Raw genomic sequence first — 10,912 nt, forward strand, 5'->3', positions numbered from 1 at the left:
TATTCTCCTCTATCCCTCTTTCCAGACCCAACACGGTCTCAACAGATGTGTGTCTAACATGAGTCTGGTTCTGCTCGAGGTTTCTGGCTGTTAAAGGAAGTTTTTCCTCACCACTGTAACAAGCTAAATACTGCGAGGTGCAATGCTCATGGTGGATTAAGGTCGGGTCAGACTGAGTCTCACCCTGTCTTGGTGTTCATCATTTGACATAGAGTGGTCTAGATCTGCTCTGTTTGTAAAAGCATCTTGAGATAAGAGAAGATAAGATAGTCCTTTACTCATCCCACAACAGGGAAATTCAAGTGTCACAGTAGCAAAGTAGACAGTGCAAAAAAAAAGATATAAAGCAAACAAGAGCCCATAAAGTAACAATTATTGAAAAGTTATTAGCAATTAAAATTAAAATGAAAGAGATAAAAAATAAGCATATCTTACAACATATATATATATATATATATATATATATATATATATATATATATGTTGTAAGATATATATATATATATATATATATATATATATATATATATATATATATATATATATATATATATATTATTGGTTATGGAGTCTGACCAGTGCAGGAAGAAAAGACCTGTGGTATCCCTCCGTGAGACACCGCGGGTGAAGAAGTCTGTCACTGAACGAGCGACCTAGTGTTGTTATGTTCTCCTGGAGGGGGTGTGACGTGTTGTCCATCAGAGAAGATAGCTTTGCTATCATCCTCCTGTCAGCCACCACCTCCACAGGGTCCAGCGGGCAGCCCAGGACAGAGCTGGCCTTCTTCACCAGTCTGTTCAGCTTCTTCCTGTCAGCAGCAAAGATTCTGCTTCCCCAGCAGACCACTCCAAAGAAGATGGCTGATGCCACCAGAGTCAAAGAAGGAATTCAGAAGGGCCCCCTCCACACCAAAAGGCCTGAGTCTCCCTCGCAAAAAAAAGAGTCTGCTTTGTCCTTTCTTGTACAGCACATTTGAGTTGTCTGACCAATCCAGTTTATTGCTCAGGTGAACACCCAGGTACTTGTAAGATTTCACAATCTCAATGGGCCTCATTCACTAACAGTGCATATGCATAGGACTTCCTCAGACCATGCATACGCACAAATGATGACAACCAACTTTCTCAGAAAATGTAAACACACACACTTTTCACTGAATGCATGACGTATTTAAACTATTTTCAGTAAAAGAAATTTAAAAAAAAACAGTATTATAATGGGTGAAATGTACTATTTTAGACAACTTTAAAAATAAACATTCTGGAAGACATCTCACGACCCCCCCATTTGTTTCTCGCGACCCCCCAGGGGTCTCGACCCCACTTTGGGAACCCCTGCTCTAAGAAACGGATGGCTAGTTGGTGAGCATATTTTACGTTATATTTAGCTTAAGTCTCTATCCTGTTTATGATCAAATGTTGTTGTTTACACGTGAGATATGGCCTGGCTTATGACTCCATTTGCGAGTCCTTGTCCTCCTCCAGTTTCCTTACTTCGTTTCTGTTCTGCTAGTCTTTTTTTTTGCGTCCACTTTAATATGAAATTATTTTTTCTTAACCTGAGCCACGGTGTGAACCTCAGGAGAGACAGCAGTAACAGCCTCAGTAGGCTTCATTTTTTTTCTGTCATGGTGAGTCCTGCTGACACGCTTCAGAAAAGTGTTGGTTTTCTTGCCTCAACCTCCGAAAAAATCACCTCTATTTCTGCCCAGGTGAAATTCAGCATCTTGATGCACCGAACAGATGTCCTTATATGGATGAATTGGGGCGTGGTAGTATGCTGATTGCAGGTTGCAGGAATGCACCTGTCGATTTAGAATGATTCTGATTCACTTATATACGCATGGTGGTGAGAACAAAATTGGCTGGTACACACACGTCATGAATCCGACAGTAATTTTATGCACAGAGTGACACATTTCTAAGCATTTATTAGTGAATGAGGCCCAATGTGTGTTCCCTGGATGTTCACTGGTGTGGGAACGTTGGTTGTAGTTTGGCGCTATACAAATAAAGATTAATGACGATGATGATGATGATGACTTCCTCAGGTAGGGCGTTCCATAGCTGCTGGGACCTGACAGAAAAAGCCCTGTCACCTTTGGCGAGTCTATGTAGAGCTTTGAAAGTGATGAGTAGAAGTTTAAAATCAATCCTATACTTAACTGGTAGCCAGTGAATGGATGTGAGAATGGGGGTGATATAGTCTTGTGTCTTGGTGTTGGTTAATAGTCTGGCTGATGAGTTTCAGATGAGCTGTAGGCAAGAAATGGATTTCTGACTGAGACCAGAAACAGGGAATTGCAATAATCCAAACGTGATGAAATGAAGGTGTGAATTACTTTTTCGAGGTCTGAGTGAGAGAGGGAGTGTTGGAGTTTTGCAGTAGTTTTGCGTGTGTAACGTTAATGGATAGGTGGCCAAGGTTCTGTTGTATGGTGGAGGTCAGATTGGAGGGGCAGAAGAAGAGGACTTCAGCTTTAGAATTGTTGAGCTGGAGACAGTTATGAGACATCCAGCTGTTGGTGTCAGAGAGTAAGGCCATAATATTTGCAAGTTCCTTTTTGTGGCAAGTTTAACGTGGTTCATTCAGGAGCACACATGGGGTTTGTATGTTGTCTCAGCTCATTGAATCAGTTCCACATCATGACTCTGTGTTGTTTTAACTTTCACTCATTGAGCCACTTTCAACTCCTCTGCTAATCCAGACTACTTTTGATGTTATCCTCTGCTAATCCAGACTATTTGCGATGTTATTCTTTGCTGCATTAATGTGATCGCTAACACATTTGGCTGTCGGCTTTGTGTTCCGGCTTCTTTTAGCTCCGTGGCTGTCTGAGAAAATTAAAGCATAGCATTAAAGCTTTTGAGCGCAGCGACACGAGAGGCCTGGTACACCGGCCTCCACTCTGTGCACCATAATGCTGTCTACTGGATTATAGCACTCTGCAAGCTCCAAAGATACACTCAGAGCAAACACTGATCCAATAATAAAGCAGGGAGATCCTCAAAGACCCCCAAAACAGACAGAGAGGGATTGTGAAGTAAGCAGAGAGGAAGGGGGAGGGAGGAAGTTCATTAGCCATGAAATCTGTGTTAGATTAGCACGTAACAAATGTGTACACGTCCCGTTAGAAAGTCCCCAAGAGAGAAGGAGGAACAGGACCAGACAGATTAGAAGTACGATCTGTGGAGGACTAATAGCAGCTCAAACGTAAACCAGCCGGTTCTACGGAGCCAAACAGGTGTCTGCTCGTGTTTTCAGCTGGGACACACACAAACCTGAGTGCCATTTGGTGCTTTGCGGAGGTGATTCTGTGCAGCCAGGCCAGCAGGAGCAGCAGAGCACGTTTTCATCCGAAACAAGCCGAGCAGAGTGTTTCAAAAACTCAACATCAGGCCACAACGACCATCAAGTCCTCGTGGTGCTGTCGCTGTAATCCAATCATGTCATGGCAAATGATTTTCAAGAGACAACATTGGTGAACAAGTATGTGTGTTTGTGTGTGTGGAGTCCATTGGAGTGAAGCCACAACTTTGGTTATTAATGCCCAACAAGAAACAGCTTTACTGCCCCCTGCCAGCACATTGTGACCATAATTACTAACTACTATTGTGCTTCTTCACTTTAGAGAGTGTGCTGATCGGAGCTGAGTGTTTGTGGCTGTGAAACGAGCGCACCGAGGACTGAATGCTCAAAGACTCAAAGAAAGAGGCGCCGCATGAGGGCGCTTAAGTTGTTATGTCCTAATATACAGAACAGCACAATAAAACAAGGATATAATCACTGGCAGTCTTTTGAGACACGATATAAAGAACATGATTTTTGAGTGGGTATAAGAATCAGAGCCTGGTCCTTGACTTCCTTGTGCGTTGTGCTTGGCTCTCACATTACTCCAATGGAAGCTCCTTTAAGATGAATGTTGGATGCTTCAATAAACAGTTTTTGGTTTAAGATAAGATATACTTTATTGAAATTATTTTGTTCCAGCAGCTTACAACACAGGAAAGGGAATAAAACAATGTACTAACATAGTTAAAATATATAATACCCTAATAATAGTACTGATAAAGGTCAAATAAAATAAAATATAACAAATATAACAGATATATACACACACTATATACACTTCTATCCTATGAATATACGTATAGTGAAGTAAGTTATTGCACAGATACAATTGCACCAGGTAATTAAAAAAACATACACAGTATGATAAACACAATGACCCGGGATGTTGTACAAGGCAGTCTTTTGTGACATATCTTACGGCTCCAGAGTCAAACAGAGGCAGACCTCTCTAACCCAGGAGAACTGAGTTCTGGTTCTGTGTTAATCCAGTCAGGTCAAGTCGTTATATAAACTCTGTTTGACTCTTTTACATGACTATGTGTTTTTTTCACAAATGTATCACTCCACATGTGGTCACATGTGTTATGTGTCAGAATCTGTAGTACTTCATTTGTGGAGAAAACATAATCTAGTCAAGTACAGGGATGGTAGATTATCTCTGGCTACGAATCCTAAATGCAACACGTCAACATCACCCCTGATAAAGATTATTTTATAGACATCAGTGTTATAGGTTAGTCACCAAACCTGGAGTCAGAGTCTAGTCTTGAGTCTTCAATGGTCGAGTCAAGTCTTGAGTAGAGTCCTCCTTCTTTCAATAATTACTTATTTCAAAGAGGACAGATGTTTGAGTCCAAACTTTTGACTGTCTGAAACTGAACTGACTGTGAGGGCCATTTTGGGTGTGTGGAAAACACATTTATTTTATTCACATTAGATTCCAACAAAATCCTGTCAGTGTGTCTGGAGATTTAAACCATCAATGAAGTCACAGCGCTGTGTGTGGTGTGTAAATGTGCACCACACACCTCTTAATGAGGGGACTCGCTCAGTGGTTCTGCTGCAGTGCCATCACTGCACGTGGAGAATAAACTCAAAAATATCTGCAGCCCAACCACTGATAATCAGAATTTAACCAACCAAACATCATGGACTCAGTAGTTGAGCCACTTAATTTGCTAATATTACTGTTAGCATGCTAACACAGTAACGTAACCAACAGTCTGAATTAACTTTAGCATCTCTCTGACTTTTCTGGGTTCATCCGGGACAGATGTCCGTTAAAGTTTGAGCTTGTCTCTGTCTTCTACTAGATGGTTCTTTTACATGTCCAACATGTCGCTAATAGGCGAACATGTGTCATCCCTTACTCTACACTTAACAAATGATATAACCAATCTAACATAAAGATTAAAACTATTCAATATAAATGAACAAGTAAGTCATTCTCTCCCTCTTCTTAGTCCTGATGCAGTTAATGCTTGAGTCTGGATCATCACTACTCGAGTCAGAGTGCTGGACTCGTGTACTACAACACTAATAGACACACACATGGATAATGTGTAATTTGTTAGCTTTGATACATTAAAGGCAGAAATTATGTTAATATCTGTTATAAGTCTTCATGTGTTCTTAAAGGTGACATATCACACTTTTTTCATCAATATATATATATATCTAAGAGGTCCACAAAACATGTCTTTAAAGTTTATACTCAAACTTGAAATCAGATTTTGGCATGCCTGAAAAACCTTTTTCTTTAGCCCTGTTCAGAACAGTCTGTTTTCTCTCTGACCACGCCCCCTCAGGAAGTGGATGTGGCCTCGGCTGTCCAGCACGTTGATCAAATGTTTACATGTTGGCTGAATATACACGGCTGCTCACAGACCCGGGTTACTTCAACCCTCTGAATCTGATCCAGAATCTGATCCTGACAGAGAGGTGCCTGCAGCAGGACCTTTCTGAAGGATTGGTCACAGATTCTGTGTTTCTTGTTGTTTTATTTGTCAGTATGTAGACGTGTGTCTTGGTACACAGCTACTAACATGTAGCTATGTGGCTATGCTAACTAGCGCTAGCACTTATCCATGATACATAAAAATCATCCACTGATCCACAAATCTGCAGACGTGGGGAGTAAAACCGACCTCTCTGTTTATTAAGACAGTCTACAACTAGCATGCCTCCCTCCTAAGCTTCTTGTTAGCGCACATGTGTGCAGGTAATGAAAAACAGAGGAGGAGTTGAGTTGTATTTTATACAGTCTATGGGCTGAACAAGCTCCGAGCTCTGACTCCGTTACAGACCGGATGGCGTTGTGATGTATGAAAAACACTGAAAACTGAAACAGTTCGTTTCACACACATTTACAGAAAGGTGGAGAAATCAGAACAGGGCAGAATGGATTTTTTTCATTTCCGGGGGGTTTGTAGACATGCCAGGGACACATATTTCAGGTAGAGTACCATTAAATAGTTGATTTTGCATGATATGTCACCTTTAATAATCAAGTACTGGGATTTCTATAACATATTAATACATTCACTCTCACTAGAGACAGATCTCATGGAATAAGCTAAATAAAGATGAGCATTCAGTGAGTCATCATTCAGCTCTTACAGACGTTATTTCACCAGCTTGTCTTGAAATAAAAGAAGAAATCTGTGTTAGAGGAGACGGATAGAGATCATATTTTCAAAAGAAGTCTCAGCGGAGTCAATCTCAGTCCAGCTGCAGGATGTGTTTGGTCGAGTTAAGAAGCCAGTCAGTTGAAGGAGAAGTAGCTGCAACAAAGAGGTAAACTGCAACAATTCATCATAAAATCATTACTGAAGTGCATTGAGCATCACTGATTGATGTTCTATAACACAGCGCCTTACACTCTTACATTTTTTCACCTATAGTATCGACTTGCCGGCAAATTTCTCCAAACTTTAACACAGGGACTGATTTCAGCGAGCGCTCTCGTCTATGTTGTTGTTTTCTGTTATCTACACCTCTCATTGAATTTCCCAGAGCAGCCGGCTGCCCAAAGCAAAACACAGACTGAGTTTGTGAGAGCAGAGCTGGTAAAGGTTAGGTGTTGATTCATGGAACTGTTCGATATGATGCCTGCTCATCCAAAAGTGTGTGATATCGACTGCTTGTTCCTCCCACACTGTCTGACTGGTAAGCCTCCCAGATGTGTGATGTGTGTGTCTGAGGTAAAGTGTGCTGGAGCTCTCTGAGTTGTGATGTGTTTTCGTTACCATGGATGAGAGGGAAGAACTAAATGTGCTGATGTGGGATCTTTTAATTCTCTCTGTTTGAGTTTTTAGCACAGGTGGTGATTTTATTTCAAAGAAAGGCTGCTACGTCCAACCTGACGCAGTAGTTATTTTCACACCCGGCGCCCATGTTGTGTCAATAGCATATTAACCAGCACCACAGTTAGCACCGCTTGGCATGTTGCTTTCATAATGAGCTGTTGCTATGAGGACAGTGACTGAGTCATGAACCAACAAAACCCTGGACCCAAGTCCTCAGTCAATGGAGCAGTAACCTCCTGCTATTTAGACAGTGCAACACAACAGTTAGCCTGTTAGCATGAAGAGACTGGTGCTATATTTAATCACAGATGGATTCACTGAATCAACACGTGAGAGGAGATAAGCGCGAGTAGCAAAGACGTTTCAACGCGCCTTTAAAATCCTTTTGAACTCAAAAGGCCGTGGCAGAGATCGGCCGGTGTTTTGGTTTAAACAGCGACCCTGTTAACTGGAGACTCTCAGCCGGATGCATCCCTCATAAACGTCTTTAGACGATCATTAAATATCTGATGAGGATATTTTGAAATCTTAATAAAAACTAAACTAGTTTGCATTCCCAGGAACTCCCTCTGTGTTTCAACAGCTGTGTAAACTCCACAAACACTGACACGTTCAGCTGAAGGTCTCCAGTTTACAGGGTCACTTTTAAAACCGTAACACCGGGAGATATGCATTCAGGGTGGGCTGAGAGAAGACTACTGTTACAAGCTGCTAAATCAAGAGAATCACAGCTTCTTCTTTTGAAAAGTACACACACATACAAAAAAGATAGAAGAAATAAAAACTAATGAAAGAAAGAGAAATCAAGTGAATCACAGATGTGTGTGATGTTATTGGGGGATGGAATAACAACACTGCAGGTAATCTACCAATCAGACACGTTCTGATTGGTAGATAGCATTGCAGGCCCTGCCCCTGGAAGCCCCGGGACCTTTGAAAAGTACTACCCCCCTAGCATGGGGGAGATTAACTACCCCTGAACTAAATTTAGACCCTTGGTCCACCGGTCAAAATGCACGTAGTTCAGGGGTTATGTTCCTCTGGTTGAAAAATGCCTTAAGATAGTTGATATGGAGTCCTGCAATACTGTCAAAGTAGCTGCAACCAGTGTTGCTAACATGATTGTGCTATATTTAATCCTGTGATATGGTATATACTGTATGTTGAACAGTATGGAAACACTAAACAGCAACACACCATGTTGAAATAATGAAGTCAAAGCAGAATTGCAAATAAACTGTAGCTCCTCGAGTGTCTATTTAGGGCTGGCTCCAAAAGCACATATTAAAATGTCCCTTTCTGCATCAGATTTAAACGTGTTTACATCCTGGAACTAAAAATAAAAAATACAGTTTTCAAATGGTACAGGGGATGAAGTCTTCCACACAGAGAAAGCTTCAATTATCTCATCAACATCCCACAGCCTGATATCAGAGGAACGCTGAAACTTAACATTAAATACGTTTACTCTTCCTCTCTGTTCCCCTCTATCATCCACATCTTGTCCGATCACTCATTCTCACTTTCAAGCCCATCTCTCCATCCATCAATCAATCAATCCCTCCACGTACTCTGTTGTCCACAAGAGAGAAATAAAACTTTGCAGCCCCCCTCCATCCATCGAACTGTCCAACCCTTCTCTCTGTCTCATCCCTGAGGATAAGTTGAAAGCAGAGAAAATATATTCACTTCTATCTTGGAGGATTTAGGAGACCATCTCCACTTAATGAGGGGTCTTAAAAGTTAAGAGAAAAACAGAGCCCACAATAATAGAAGTTATTTAAGAGGAGGAAAGTGAGCACAAGTTCACAAGTGTGTGTGTGAGTGACTAAGTCAGTGTGTGTGTGTGTGTGTGTTTTTTGAAATGAAAAGTTTGCCAGTGTTTCACTTAAACATTTAGGTGATCCATAAAACGCTGCCTGACGCTCTTTTTATACATCTTAGTGTGTAAATTACATCACTGCAACACACACTGAGAGATGCCGTGCGTCTTCCTCCATCATTATTAGAGGTCCACAGTAGTGATGGGCAAATGAAGTTTCACGAACCACTAGTTGTATTTTTTGACTCCTCTAGATGGCGCTCTTGGTTTAAAAATAAAGGCTCAATGAATGGCAATTCAGTGTGTTTTCAACCCTTTGTTGAACAGAGAGCGCCATCTAGAGGAGTCAAAAAATACAACTACTGGTTCATGAAGCTTCATTTGCCCATCACTAGTCCACAGTGGTATAGACTTCTGTGAGCGTCATGAGATTCACTTTTTCCAGTTATAAACCAATTCATTAAACAACGATCACCACGTTCACCAAAGTTAGTATAACTCACCCAGGACAGGACATGAGTGTTTGAACCTTTTTTGTTCAGGAGTTGTACCCAAATGCAGACAGTGACAGCAGAGCAGGTGCAGATCAATGATTTATTTATGGTTTTAAAAAAAGCTCTGTGCTCACAACGCAGGCAGCCGGGGAGGTTCAGGGAACAGTGTTTCCTGGAAAGAGTACGAACTGACTTAAAGCGAAAGCAAAATCAACAAACTGTCCACAGGAATAAAGGATCTGGATCTGGTATTAATAGTCATCTGCTGAGGAGGATTTTAGAAAAGTCAGCGAGTGTGAAAGTTTAAAAACTGTACGACCAACAAGAAGTCAGAACATGTGCAGTCAGGAAATAAGGGCGAGTCTGTGAGCCTCTGGTGGAGAGACGTAGAGAGAGGATAAACACAACGTTATGTGACAGAGAGGAGGAACGCTGGCTCCAACTCCTTCAACAGGTAAGGACATTTTTCTTCTTAAATGTACATTCAGGGGCCGCAAATTTTCACCTTTTGCACTTCTTTATTTATTAACTATTAACTATTAAACCATTTATTGTATTGAATTTTCACAATAATTTATTTGCTTTTTTACTTAGCTTTATTTTAAATTTTTTATCATTTATTCTTGTTCCTTTTGTTATTCATTCACTTCTTTTCTTTTTTTATATACTGTAAGTAAAACATCACTTGTTTTAATTGTTTACATTGGTCTTCTGTATATAACGTGTAAAAATTCAAATAAACAGATCTTTGAAAGAAAATAAATAAATAAATAAATACACAACAAGGTGATGATGGGTGTCTTTGTCAAACCTTCGGCTCATGATTATTGTCTAAAGATCAGCGACACAGAAGAAGAAGGAAAAGACAAAAATAGGAGGCAGAGTGGGAGACGCTGCTGTGTGTATAAAGACAGGAAAACTAGTGAAAGTGCTTTAACATGTGTCTGAGGAGAGGTGTCAGAGCTGAAGGATGAACAGGTTAAAAAATGAAAAGGAAGTCTTTTATAGACAAACTAAAATAAGTTGATAATGTAAAGCACAAGTAAAGGTTAAAGGTGTCGTGTGTGTTATAAGCTTTATTTAGCAGAGCAGAGTGGAGTATAATATTCATACGTAAGATTAAACTAGTGTATAATCACCTGAATATAATAGCTGATATGTTTTTGTTAACTAAGAATGAACTTTTTAAATCTACATAAGGAGCGGCTCCTCTTCCATGGACGCTGCCATCTTGCAAAAAAATGACTGCACCTCAGGGGACCCCTCTGTGAAACTCCTGAAGTTTGCAGACGACACCACCGTCATCGGTCTCATCCAGGACGGAGACGAGTCTGCTTACAGACAGGAGGTGGAACAGCCTTCTCTCTGGTGTAGTCAGAACCATCTGGAGCTGAACCCGCTCAAGACTGTGGAGATAACAGTGGACTTCAGGAGAA

At 40.8% G+C, this 10,912-nt stretch overlaps 1 long non-coding RNA gene across 1 annotated transcript; it reads left to right on the plus strand.

Moving 5' to 3' along the window:
• The first annotated feature begins 3,099 nt into the window (after positions 1-3,099).
• Positions 3,100-3,959, plus strand: LOC117817940. Its single transcript, XR_004632265.1, has 2 exons — positions 3,100-3,489; positions 3,632-3,959. It is a non-coding gene; the product is annotated as an uncharacterized LOC117817940 (long non-coding RNA).
• The last annotated feature ends 6,953 nt before the right edge of the window (positions 3,960-10,912 follow it).

Source organism: Notolabrus celidotus, chromosome 8 (assembly GCF_009762535.1).
Source record: "Notolabrus celidotus isolate fNotCel1 chromosome 8, fNotCel1.pri, whole genome shotgun sequence".
Lineage (NCBI taxonomy): Eukaryota > Metazoa > Chordata > Actinopteri > Labriformes > Labridae > Notolabrus > Notolabrus celidotus.